The sequence below is a fragment of the Mytilus trossulus genome, chromosome 7, assembly GCF_036588685.1.
Source record: "Mytilus trossulus isolate FHL-02 chromosome 7, PNRI_Mtr1.1.1.hap1, whole genome shotgun sequence".
Taxonomy (NCBI): Eukaryota; Metazoa; Mollusca; class Bivalvia; order Mytilida; family Mytilidae; genus Mytilus; species Mytilus trossulus.
The window spans coordinates 65,750,181-65,765,380 of NC_086379.1; the positions used below are offsets into that span (position 1 = coordinate 65,750,181).

At 31.8% G+C, this 15,200-nt stretch overlaps 1 long non-coding RNA gene across 1 annotated transcript; it reads right to left on the minus strand.

Annotated features, from left to right (window-relative positions):
* Positions 1-7,514: 7,514 nt before the first annotated feature.
* LOC134727215 (uncharacterized) lies at positions 7,515-9,623 on the minus strand. The gene is made up of 3 exons (XR_010108737.1): positions 9,427-9,623; positions 8,533-8,574; positions 7,515-7,731 (listed from the first exon to the last, which is right to left on the minus strand). It is a non-coding gene; the product is annotated as an uncharacterized LOC134727215 (long non-coding RNA).
* Positions 9,624-15,200: the final 5,577 nt, after the last annotated feature.

The following is a 15,200-nucleotide window of genomic DNA, read 5'->3' on the forward strand; positions in this document are numbered from 1 at the left end:
AGGATTCAATTTCAAACGATATTTGATCCAATACTGTTTACTATCTCAAGACAACATTTTGTAATGTTTTGTTTATTCTTTAGTTTTCTATGTTGTGTCATGTGTACTATTGTTTTTCTGTTTGTCTTTTTCATTTTTAGCCATGGCGTTGTCATTTTGTTTTAGATTTATGAGTTTGACTGTCCCTTTGGTATCTTTCGTCCCTCTTTTGTAAACTGTATTCTAAATTGGTACCTTGATGTATTCTAACATTATTCAACATTACTAATTGAAAATGCAGCAATATTTCAAATGTAAACTTACGGTATAATTCAACTGTTTCACACTCATCCTCTCTTTGCTTTTCTGGATAAGATAAAACCAACAATTTCAATAATGTGATATATTATTATAATATTTTAGCGCTTGAGTGGCATGAGTTAGTTAAGTAATCTTATAGTGTGTACAGTCTGGCGTATCAAATTATAATCCTGGTACCTTTGACTATTAACACCACTGGGTCGATGCCACTGCTGGTGGATGTTTCGTTCCCGATGGTATCACCAGCACAGTAGTCAGCACTTCGGTGTTGACATGAATATCAATTATATGGTCATTTTTTTTTAAATTTCCTGTTTCAAAACTTTGATTTTTTTGTAAAACTAAGAATTTTTTTATCCCAGGAATAGATTACCGTAGCCGTATTTGGCAAAACTTTTTGGAATTTTGGGTCCTCAATACTCTTCAACTTTGTACTTGTTTGGCTTTATAACTATTTTGATCTGAGCGTCACTGATGAGTCTTCTGTAGACGAAACGCGCGTCTGGCATTTTAGATTATAATCCTGGTACCTTTGATAACTATAAGTAGTTCCGTTTGTTTTATTAGTAGTTTTTCTATATGGTAGGGAATTGATCATTTTATTGAGCATATTCTTATTGTTCCCATTTAACTGATGCTGTAAAGTGTTTTACATTTTATACAACCAAATTCATTTGATCCTTTATACAAATACCAGTAAATGAGTCTGAGCTTTTACTGCAGCCGGTCCAAATGATGCTGACAAGTCTTTACTAAGTGTCTGATCATGCTTAAATTGCTTTAAGCATAAACATTAAGCAGACTTCTAATAAATAAAAACAAAAACAATGATAAACTTAAGGGTCAGATTATCATGGTTTTCTCTAAAAGGTTATATAAGTTTCTTCATGAATGAAATGATGTAATACAAAATCCACCGGACCCACTCAATTACCATAAGGGTATCATGTCGTTAGAGGAAATATTTTGAAGTGAATATTCGCTTCATTTGGATAGTTAACTTGTGTTGCTGTAAAAAAAAAACCACGTACTTTTGCTTAATATTGTGTGGATAGGGGCATCATCAGTCGGTTATCTTACCACACAGAGATACATTACAATAATCCCAGTCAGTTGAAGATATAAAACACCATGGACCTTTCAGTTTTGCGCTGAAATTTCGGCAATAGGTGTGGTTTAGTTGTATATGGAAAGTTGTTTCTGACCAGCGTAAACATTTGTCTCCTGCTCGTGTCGTACTGACTTGTCCTCTGTATGTTAGTCCCGTGCTATCTGTCCTACACTCGTCCACTATAATTTAAATAAAAAAAACACACTAGAAAGAGGCAGCAGAAGTATACCGGTGTTCAAAAGTCATAAGTCGATTGAGAGAAAAGAAATCCAGGTTTCAAACTACAACCTAGGGAAACATATTAACTCAATATATGTATGAGAGGAAAACAAAGGAACAGGAACTCTGCAGTGCAACAAAAAAGAAACTGCAAAGACACGTAGAAACAAACTATTTGATTACAACTGTCATATTCCTGATTTGGTACAGGACAATTAAAGAAAAAAAAAGTTGGATTGAACCTGATTTAATGGCTAGCCAAACCTCCCGCTGAAATGACAATGATCAAAAATATGGCTAAAATGGCAAAACTACATAACAGAAATACAGCACCAGCACACACAAGAACACTCATTACAAAGAAATGCGCACACATATAATATAATAGTCGACACAACATACAGAACACCAACGAACATCTTCCATCAACAACAAACACCACAGGATATCACAAACAGTGCCGCATTTACGTAACGAACATACAATCTCGAACTTTATACAATTATTTTCACAAAACTAGTCTTAAAATTTTTCATGACAATGATTGTATTGAAAGGCAAATTTACAATTATTTGGAATACAAACGTTTAGACAAAACACGTTATCGAACCAAATCCATAACAGTAACATCAAACATAATACATTAATGTTGGATGTACAAAATACCGAGAAACGTCGTATAGCAAAGCAATGTAAATTCACACTCGATATAACAGTCATATTCGGGAATAGGTAACGTTCAGTACTTAACAACAAAGATGTTAAACCACAATCTAAGACATGGTAAAAAGGTCATCAGTTAGTTTAGCCACACAGACTTATTAAAGAATAAGTAAAGTAAACATTCCTACTTTTAAAAGGCCTCCTCTTTATATGTATGTTTTGCCAATATTGATTCAATTCAACCTTTCGTAAATGTTCTATAATTTCTATAACTTTTTCTCTTACTTCTATTAAAAAACTTGTATCACTGTCAGATTTGTTTTTTATTTAATATTTTAGCATAAATCTTGCCGTTCGTTTTCCTCCTTTAAAATGTATCTAATGTTGTAATGCCTGTTATACCTTAAAGTACAGGTTTGTGTCCATTGTTGAAGGCTGTACCGCGACATTTAGTTACTAAAATTTACATCCTTTGGTCCCTGGTGAATAGTTGTCTCACTGGCAATCATACCACATACACTTATTTTTATATCAAACTCTAACACAGTATTTGCACGCTTTTAGTTGAACAGAGAACATTTGTTTGATTTTCTATTTTTTTTATTATTATGATACCTTCCTTAAGTTATATCATATTCTTGAAATGAGTTATACTTTATTGTCATAAGCTGCCGTTTAAAAAAGTGCAAAATTGAAAGTACCGTATATATGTAATACATGGTATAAAATGGTTTATTCAGAGCTAGCTAGACGACAGTAGGCTTTACTGTTGAGAGGAGGATATCCATGGGTAAAACATCGTTTTCACAGTTAAAGCACTACAAGTCTTAAACCAGAGATTATCTATCCAAACCATAGCAAATAAATTTAATTCAATTGCACTGAGAATACTAAAGTAAGTTAGCGACAAGTGAAAAGAAATCTTAATCTAATAATTTACGTAATTCATCAATGAAAAAAACCCAGAAAAATAGTATAACCTCAAATTGCTTTTTTTAGTAATCAACAACTGTAAGTGTTTTAAAACAATCTGACTTCACTTTTATTAGTTCGAGACTTTTGAAAGATATGATAGTTAAAACACATCATGCAATATCCAAAAATGAAAACGAAAAGGAGCTTACTTTTACTAATAAGCGTATACTAAATTTGGTACTGGTATGATGAGTTTATTAGACAAAAGCCTTATGTTTCAAATGCTACTCGAGTTATTGCTCGTAGTAATGCAAAAAAAATTAAAAATAAAAATAAAAAAATCGCTTGGTCGTTACCGAATTGAAAACATTGTAATCCATACAAGTGTGAAGAAACTTTGATAACAAAAGTGTGCGTATCGTTCGTTCTTCTCTTTCTTTAAACTTAGAGTTGACTGACAAAGAGATGGGCAAAAAAATGGCATGATAAGTCCCAACTATGAACATCCCTAGTAAACCATACTAGTATACTAAGGCACCTTCTTCATAACAGTACAGTTCATCTTCACCATTGGAGCAATCCACAAATCCATTACATTTAAGATGTTCTTGTAGGCATTCACCGTCGTCACATTTAAAAAATCCACCACTACAATCTAAGCAATAAGACAAAGATTTATTAAAGTTTATATCATGTAAAAAGTAAAATCACAAAATGATACTGAACTCCGAGGAAAATTCAAAACAAAAAGTCCCTAATCAAATAACAAATTCAAAAACACAAACACATTTACACATCAAACGAACACATAACAACTGTGAGAGGTAGATAATTTCCAAGTGATATTCATACCCATCAATCGAGTACAAACTGGCAACGCCCTGAAAAAATACGAAAGATGACAGTAAGAAAGACAACAGTTTAGCAACACGGCATATATATAGAAAACTTAAGACTGAGTAATACTAACCCTACAATAAACTAGGGTTAATATCATGTGTTGGGGAAACTTAAGACTGAGTAATATTAACCCTACCATGAACTAGGGTTAATATCATGTTTCGGGGAAACTTAAGACTGAGTAATACTAACCCTACCATAAACTAGGGTTAATATCATGTGTTGGGGAAACTTAAGACTGAGTAATACTAACCCTACCATAAACTAGGGTTAATATCATATTTTTGGGAAACTTAAGACTGAGTAATACTAACCCTACCATAAACTAGGGTTAATATCATGTTTTGGGGAAACTTAAGACTGAGTAATACTAACCCTACCATAAACTAGGGTTAATATCATGTGTTGGGGAAACTTAAGACTGAGTAATACTAACCCTACCATAAACTAGGGTTAATATCATGTGTTGGGGAAACTCAAGACTGAGTAATACTAACCCTACCATAAACTAGGGTTAATATCATGTGTTGGGGAAACTTAAGACTGAGTAATACTAACCCTACCATAAACTAGGGTTAATATCATGTTTTGGGGAAACTTAAGACTGAGTAATACTAACCCTACCATAAACTAGGGTTAATATCATGTTTTGGGGAAACTTAAGACTGAGTAATACTAACCCTACCATAAACTAGGGTTAATATCATGTGTTGGGGAAACTTAAGACTGAGTAATACTAACCCTACCATAAACTAGGGTTAATATCATGTGTTGGGGAAACTTAAGACTGAGTAATACTAACCTTACCATAAACTAGGGTTAATATCATGTTTTGGGGAAACTTAAGACTGAGTAATACTAACCCTACCATAAACTAGGGTTAATATCATGTTTTGGGGAAACTTAAGACTGAGTAATACTAACCCTACCATAAACTAGGGTTAATATCATGTGTTGGGGAAACTTAAGACTGAGTAATACTAACCCTACCCTAAACTAGGGTTAATATCATGTTTTAGGGAAACTTAAGACTGAGTAATACTAACCCTACCATAAACTAGGGTTAATATCATGTTTTGGGGAAACTTAAGACTGAGTAATACTAACCCTACCATAAACTAGGGTTAATATCATGTGTTGGGGAAACTTAAGACTGAGTAATACTAACCCTACCATAAACTAGGGTTAATATCATGTTTTAGGGAAACTTAAGACTGAGTAATACTAAACCTACCATAAACTAGGGTTAATATCATGTTTTGGGGAAACTTAAGACTGAGTAATACTAAACCTACCATAAACTAGGGTTAATATCATGTTTTGGGGAAACTTAAGACTGAGTAATACTAACCCTACCATAAACTAGGGTTAATATCATGTTTTGGGGAAACTTAAGACTGAGTAATACTAACCCTACCATAAACTAGGGTTAATATCATGTTTTGGGGAAACTTAAGCACGCCATGACCACATCTGGTATCTGCTCATTGATTCTTTGTAAGCAATTACACTCTACCAAGGAAATCATGACAGAAAATGCAAAGCTTGAATATCGTATCAACTGGGAGATATCTGCTCCGTATGAAAGTGCTGCTAGAATGTTGCTACATGAGAAGGTGAAAACTTCACAATTAGGAAGCTCTTTTGTCGTAAAGGCATTTCTTATCCGAGTCTCATTTTCAAAATTAATAACATAAAACAAAGAAGGCAAATTGATGATTCTTTTTGGGAAGGCTTGAAGATAAACGACTGGTGACAGAAACAGAGCCCATGACATTTCCTTAAAAAAATAGAAACCGGAGGTGACGTTGTTGAACACCGATTATGTTTGTCAACCTAGAACGAAACAAATGGGATAGATGCAGAAAAACTCATTAGTTTAAAAAAAGTCAAGCAGAAATATATCAGAAGTTTTTACTCGTATATAACATAAATATTGATCTTGAAAATCTTGATTTTGAAATAAGAAAGAGAGACAATGTTGTTTGTAAAGATAAAACATATGGCTTTATAAAAAAAAAAAAAACGATACTGAAAATGCTGAGAAAAAAACTTAAACGAAATGATAAGAAGTAAATAAATTAGGTGTACGCATATGTGAATTCTAGTATTCGATTTTTTTCTTCTTCAAAATAATCGTAGCAATTATATATACAAATGTAGATTTTCGAGAACTTCTTTTGGGGTTTGAAATGGATTACTAATGATACACCCAAACAAAAGAGATGAGGTGAAGAAAGCCATATCTATTATTGAAGGTGGTAGAAAAAAGTTAAATTTTGTGAGGGTAACACAACGTGCCTATTGACTTAAAATAAATGAAAATTGCCAATAACCATTTTCAAGGGCTTTGTTCAGTGTTGAAGACTTATAGTTGTTAAATTTCGTGTCACTTGGTCTCTTGTGGATCTCTTTTTGGCAATCATACCACATCTTTTTTTTATACAGATAGTTTTTCCGTAAATGTTAAGAAATGTTACAAGTATTTTCAAACGACAAAAAAAAAAAACCTGTGGTGAACTGGACATCAGCTTTTTTGTGGATAAAGGGAAAACAAATTAGTTGGTCAACTATAGGGTTACTTATATGGCTTGATACTAGAATTTTACTCATATCTAGTATACCCTAATTTTTTAGCCATAATTATTATCAAGCCTTACTCACATTAGTACCACTTCTTTTTAAAAATACATGATCAATTAGAGTGACATTCTAATAAGCCATTATAATGGATGAGGTTTCAACCGGTGTAATAACATTTGGGTATGTGTAGGGTTCGAATGTTAATGTTTTCATAATCTCAACTAAAAATAAACCAAAATGTAAAACATGCTCCTCTGAGGGGAGAAAGATGCCAGACAGTCAATAATTTAGGAAAAGCTTATATGTTAGGTGTCTTCTCTAGATTGGTTCACTGTGACAAACCTATAGAAGCAGTATATGTAGATTTAGGAAGATGTGATGTGAGTGCCAATCAGGAAACGCTCCATCCAAAAAACAATTTATAAAAGTTAACCATTAGAGGTCAATGTATGGCCTTCAACACAGAGTCTTGGGTCACACTGAACAACAAGCTATAAAGGGACCCAACATTACTAGTGTAAAACCATGCAAACGGGGAAACCAACGGTCTAATCTATATAAAAAACGAGAAGCGAGAAACACGTATAAATTACATAAACAAACGACAACTACTGTACTTCAGATCCCTGACTTAGGACAGGTGCAAACATTTGTAGCTAGATTTAAAGTTTTAATTGTATCTTCTCCCTTTTTGTGCATATTTACGAACAATCAGTGTTCTTAAACCAATGAATAACGATGCTCTTTGGAATATGGAAGCCATGACAGTCACACAGCTTATTTTTTACTTAACTACTTACATACTCCACATAAATATATAGGACAATATTCATATTTAACATTAGGATCTGTCGTATAGCACCAGGGTCCAGGATAGTTTAACGAAGGATTCCTGCAGTAATTAGACTGGTCGGATATTTTGGTAAATAAGTGTTTATGTGGGGTCTGAGATCCCCATGCTTGGCAGATACGTCCAGATACTGTAACATTCAATGTTCCATTGTATGAAGCTCCTAACAAGTCAGTCTTCCAATCTATACCTACACAAATAAACATGATTGACTTACACGGTTATTGAAATACAATCGTCAAATGATTTTTTCCCTATATTATATTTCAATGAAAATGTTTGCTTTGTTTCATGAAATGATTATTTTTTTGGCTTTAACATATATGTCTACGATTTATACCTGAATGGCTTTATTGACACACATCACACTTTATAATATAGCTTCTAGTGGTTTACTGAACAATCATTTTTTGCGTTTAAAATATGAATTAAACCTAGTTTTTTCCACAGTTCACTGCTATACAACTTTTTTGGAAAAATTTGTTTTCAAACTTATAAAAAATTAGAAATGTGTTTGGCATTATGGTGTCGAGATTTGAATTCAAGTTTCGAGTCTAATATGATAGGAAATGATACATGATATAATTCCATTATACACGTTTTATACACACTATTTGTTGAATATTTGTTTAATTTTAATAATTGGAAAAGCAAGATTATCATTCTAGAGGGAATCTCGAATCAAAAAACATATATACGCTTTGTCAGACCTCTTTACAATACATAACATTACCATTTTTTTTTATTCTTTTACTTATATACCAAAATGAAATGGCAATACAATGCAGTTTATAATTTTTCCAATCTAAGCTCATATGTAGTATAACGTAATCAGAGATCAATATTTTAATTAGATTTTTATTTATCTAAACATATATTCTTAATTGATACTTTGATGTCTTCTAGAATTATCCGTCATTTACTAGTAATTATTGATCCTTTTCAATATCACAAAATTGAAAATACGGCATAATTTCAAATGTCAACTTACGATATTGTCGTACTAATTCACAATCATCCTCTCTTTGCTTTTCTAGATAAAATAAACCTAGCAATGTTACAATTGTTCAACATATTAAACTTAATCTAACGGGTCAATCTCATGAGTTTGGTAACATACAGAGTTCTACGAGATTTAAGGGCGCAAGTGTGGTTTTTTTTCGAAAAGTAATTTGTGATCAAGTTATTGAGCATATCCTTATGGCACCCCTCTAATGTTGTAAGGTTTTCAACATTTTATACAACTAAATCTCATGAACTTGTATTAAAGTCGCCACAAATGTTGATGAAATGTCTGTAGACAATGTGTTCAATCATACCCTTATTACGGTATGCATAAGACTAAAGTGGTATTTTTTTTAGGAATTTGTAGAAATGATCATATATTCTTGAGCAACAGTTGTTTCATTGTTCCAAACTAAAAACCACCCCTAAAATATCCACCAAGAGATTCTCACGACATTATAGCAAATCTTTTTAAAAGAACATGTATGGCCCAAGTCAGGAGCCAGTCAATCAGTGGTTGTTGTTGTAAAACATGTGTTTTTCGTTAATTGTTTTGTACAGAAATCAGGCCGTTATTTATCTCGTTTGAAAAAATCTTATAACAAGTATGTAGTATGTGTTTTTCTCATTGTTGAAGGACGTATGGCAACTTAGAGTTGTTAACTTCTATGTTATTATGGTTTCTGGTGGATCTTTATATTCTTATAGCCGCTTCTTTGACTCTGATTGATTGTTTTTCCGGGGCAATTATATCACATGTTATTTAACAATAACCATGTATTTTGCAGTGAAGGTGTGACTAAGATTAAGATAAAAACAGTGCACATAATCACATTTTTTCGATGATTGGAATAGAGGCACCAACAGTCACATATCTTACCACATAGAGGTACTTCGCAATAACCCCAGTCATCAGAAGATATAAAACACCATGGACCTTTCAGTTTCGCGCTAAAATTTCGACAATAAGTGTGGTTTTGTTGTCTTTGGAAAGTTGTATCTGTCCAGCGCAAACATTTGTCTCCTGCTCGTGTCGTACTGACAAGTCCTCTGTATGTAAGTCCCGTGCTTTCTGCCATACACTCGTTCACTATAATTTATAAAAAGAATTAAAATCAACGGTGTTGCCTGATTTATCATAAAAGTGCATACAATTTTATAATCTAAATATAACTGATGTCGAAACATAAATTATTTCGGGGAAAAAAATGTTATATCATCAAATCGTTATGATAGAAAACTAGAGTTAACAATTCAACTTTTAACATGCCTCTTCTTACGATATATACATTGCCAACATTAACAGCCCTTCAAATATCGTTTCATCGCAACCTTATTACTTGTTTCCTAACTTCATGAATGAATGTTTAACTTTTTTAATAAATCATTGGAAAATAATGAAATAAATTATCTTTGAAAATATATATTTACTATTTGGATGTTTTAGTCACATACTATTTATTGTCCGTTCTATTCAGTAAACATTTGTGAAGTTCCTATACTGCACACTACATAGCATTTTAAACAAAATGATAATGAAAATGGGATATGTGCAAAGAGATAATAATCCGATCAGAAAACACATAACGAATCACATCTTCTAACCAAACCTCGTAAAAGAACCGTCTAAACTTACAGTTACATTGATAATGTTTTTACTTTAGATTAAACAGATTGTTTACTGAAGCAAATTATTAAAGGAAACAGGCTTTTAATAAATCTAATATCAACAAGGATTATAATGTAATTTTAATAAGTTTGAATATCTCAGTTTCAGACGGGAAGCTTTATAAAATAAATGACGACAAAAAAATACGAAAGTTGTTTTTTTCATTTTCCATTTTTTCCCTTTTATCACGTTTCTTATTTTTATTTCATCCTAGAATGGAAAGTTGATATACAGTACTATGTATTGCAATAGTCATGATATAGAGCTATGTGGCATATTTTCCACGTTTATATGCCCCGAACTTTGAAGAGTTTTGCTTAAAATTCATTTTCGCCTCTATCCATTTGTATTTATGCTGGTAACAGTTCCAAGTTATGTAACCATGAAATAAAACATAGAGGTTATATCAGGAAACCAGTTAGTAAACTATACGAATATTATACATCTTTCCACAAAAGGCATGGTTGTAGTTGTATTTACAAAGTGTAACATTTATTAAATGCGAATTAACACCAGTATCAGGAGCACACGAAACGTCTGTTAAATAAAAACCGCATTTTTTAATTAGAAAATGGAATATTGTGAGCATACTCGAATAAGTGCGCAACATGTAAAAAGTAATTGCAGGTTCTAGATCACAAAGACATTTCTAAAAATGAAAAGTAGCTTATTGTTCCTAATTCCAACAATAGCCTACAATTTCAAGTAATTGGATCCAATCATACTCACCCTATTGTTTGATTTGTAAACAATGATTCGAAACGAATGAATGACACCGATTCAACAATTCCATACAAGCATCATGAAATTTGATACTAAACATTGTAAGCTATTATCTCTTGCTTTCGAACGTGGCGTGGAATGACGGGACAAACGAACAACGGTATACTATAATAAATCCCTTCTACGAACTTCACTGTACGATATTACAAAATACCTTCATCATAACAGTTCAGTTCATCTTCTCCACCGAAGCAATCCTCAAATCCATTACATTTAAGATGTTCTTGTAGGCATTCCCCGTCGTCACATTTGAAAAATCCACCACTACAATCTAGGCAATACAAATGCGTAAGATAAATATAATGCACAAAAAAGAGAAGCGGAAAGTTATAATAGGACACTCATAAGTCGTAAACAAATTGACATTATATGAAATTTCAGCTCCGGAATAATGTATGAACTGGGAGATATACTCCATATTTCAAGTACGATGGGATATATACGTCCAACATCGAACATAGTCATCAAACTTTGAAATATTTAGTGAGAGGAAATTTTAGTTTGTATGTAGTTTGGAATGTTTTAGTATCTACAACAGATTCACACATACCTATCGTAGGTAGGTTTTGGAGCACGTGGAAGATCCAGAATTATAACGTTAATTGTAAAAGACATATAAAAAAAAAAGTAAAATCACAAAAATACTGAACTCAGAGGAAAATCAATTTGGAAAGTCCATAATCACATGGCAAAATCAAAAAACAAAACGCATCAAAAACGAATGGACAAGAACTGTCATATTCCTGACTTGGTACAGGCATTTTCAAATGTAGAAAATGGTGGATTAAACCTGGTTCTATAGCGCTAACCCTCTCACTTTAATAACAGTCTCATCAAATTCCGTTACATTTACATGATGCGTTAAATAAACAGTCACAATCAATAAAATAGTCAAAATATGGGAACATCAGTCATCATCGTATAACAATTTAACAGGACACAACAACATCTACTATCTACGAACACATGGATTGATTTGAGTGTCTGACGTCAGAAAAATTATATACGTCACATAAATTTGTCGTTCAATGTGCATACAATAGTTATCAAAAGTACCTGGATTATAAACAATTTTAAATTTTACATAGGCAATGAGCGCAGACAGGGTTAAAAAATCAAAAGTATGTAAGAATAAATTACAGAAATCGAACTAGTCCAATAATTCATTGGTACATGAAAGATGGACCCCAGTTTAAATTCAAATCCTCGTCGAAACTGCACAATACCATTGTCTAACAGGTCCGATAGTTTAGAAAAAAAGTACATATATTGTGACGCTTCTCTTGATAGCGTGAAAGCAAAATGATAACAATACCGTCCTTTTGAATGCACTGTGCGTACGCATGTTTGAAAATTAAATCTTATAAAACTCGTGAATAAAGCAAACACATGTAAAGCAATATAAAGAACACTGCTAAAATACTCATAATAGTTATCAAAAGTACCAGGTTTATAACTTCGTACGCCAGACGCGCGATATCAACATGATTTCGTCTACTGAAGACTTAATAATGATGAAATTTTAAAATATTTATTCAACTACTTACATACTCCACATAAATAGATAGGACAATATTCATATTTAACAGAAGGATCTGTTGTGTAACACCAGGGTCCAGGATAGTCTAGCGAAGGATTCCTGCAATAGTTATATTGGTCGGATATTTTGGTAAATAAATGTTTATGTGGGGTCTGAGATCCCCATGCTTGACACATACGTCCTGAGACTGTAACACTTAATGTTCCATTGTATGATGTTCCCAACAAGTCAGTCTTCCAGTCTATACCTGCATAAATGAACATGTTTTGTTTCCAAAGTTATTTCAGACAATTATTTAATGTTTATATTTTTTTTCTGAGGTTTTGTTTCAATTAAAAGTTTGAGTTCATCTATAATATAATGACATATATGTGTTAGTTTTAATCATAATACCAACGGTTTTATAGTTTTATTTACACACATGCTCAACCTATCTTCGGGTGATTTACATGCAAAACCATGTATTTTTGGTTTAAGCTAAAAAGATCAGACCAAAGCTTTCAGTACAATGTATTCTCTTCCGAACTTCGTTTTCATATTGAAAAAATCGTATGTTTAGGTTATACATTAAGGTGCAAGGAGTTTAAGGTAAGTTTCTGGTCTGGCATGTTTAGAAGAATCACATTAATATATTCATATGCCGTTTTTTAAGGTTAAAAGTTTAATATATCGATAATTCTTTTAAAGTCATAATTTTAGTTTTTATGTACTAGTATAATGCTAAAATGTCACACCGAAAGCTTGATTTTTTCTGTGATTTTCAAAGTATTACTTTGAAATTATTGTTAAAATAATTGGTTACATTTTGTTTTTGTTAACGGTCCCATGTTTGATGCTTATTTTTTTTTTGTTCCAATAAAAAATCAACGAAACAATTTTTATATGTGAAAGTCCCAAAAGGGATAATAATGGGGTATCATGATTAGGCTTTAGCTGAAACATATATTCCACTGTTTACTACCGTTTTAGTAGAGACCTGTTCCATTTGGTATTTTTGTTCACTTTTAACGTCTGACAGAAAGAAAAAAGTTTGCGTTATGTTGTAAATAAAATAAAATCAAAATATAACCAGAACTTTATACGGTTCCAATGAGGTCGAATTATTGACTTGCAAGTGAATAATTCTTAATCAATGTTATTTTTTTAGCTTACTTTGACAAAATTGAACCATATTGGCTGCTAAAAGCGAATTATTATTTCACTTTTTCCATTTTATTAATAATTGATCCCCAAAAAATGATACATTTGATTTGTTTTATATCTCATAGTTAGTGCTCCTTTAAGTCATGTTATTTGGTATAATTGATAATAATTTTATTTTTACCTTGTATGTCTTGGTAAGAAAGACAGCCACATATTATATTTAGGATATTGATAATTCCTGAGACAGACATCAACATTCATTCGGGAACAAATTTATCTTTGGCTTTTGGTAGTAAATTATGAATAACTTATATGAAAGATGTGAAATAGATATACATGCAATCATATCTGCTTTAACAGAAATCAATTTCGAGATAATTTAGTATTGGAACCATCATGATATATTATTGATTCGGGAGAGTAATAGATTGAATTACTTTAAAAAAAACAATGCAACTTACAGGAGTATCAATTACACCATAATACTGTACTAGAAATACAATATTTTTTTTATATCTGAGATGTCCAATGGAACAGCTCTCTTTTGGCAACAGATAAACACATAGAAAATTCTTGTTTGAATTGTTGAAACGAACCATGTTGAATTCTTACAATAACCCTTTCCCCCCACATAATCTATTTTATCAATGGTTGTACTTATATATCTAAAGACAAAAAAATATTGTTATTTGTACCGAAATAAACATCAAGAAATATAAATATATAAGATAAGATTGATTCAGTTTTCTTTTCATAAGTACTGTGTGTAAAAAATGTGCGCAAACAGGAAACCCAAGAATAATTTAAAGCATATTTTGCATGGCGTTTTATATAATCTTTTCAAATATAGAGTTGTTTTTGGGCAACTACATACTTTTTTGGACCAAACAAAACATATGTTAAAAAATGATGTTAAACGAGAAAAATTAAGAATTTTTATTTAAATGTACAATTTCGCCATTTTTAGTTGTCATCATAACTTGTGAAAGTTTTTATTTTCTATATATCTTTTACCTGGTATTGGTATGTATTATCATTTATATGTGGAGTTGATGAAGCGTTAAATTCAGGGTCTCATCATATGACGTGTTTTTTGGAATTAAAAAGAAGTTTAAAAATGTTGCCACCACAAATAACAGATGAATTAACCAGATTGTTTTACTATGGTTTTTTTTTATATTTACATAATAAATGTATTGTTTGATTATTCTTTCCTTTGTACCTCCAAATTATGCTTTTCTATGGCGTCTTTAAACAACATCTGTTTAATGTTAAGCACTGATATAAAATAAGAAAATGAGACAATAATCGATCACAGATCAACTAACATAGAAGTTAACAATAACAGATTACACTACGGGCTTTCCTAGTTAGCAAAACCGATACTGCATAGTAATAGTAAAATCACAAAAATACTGAACTCTGAGGAAAATTCAAAACGGAAAGTCCCTTATGAAATGGCGAAATTAAAAGCTCAAACACATCAAACTGTAATATTTCTGACTTTGTACATGCATTT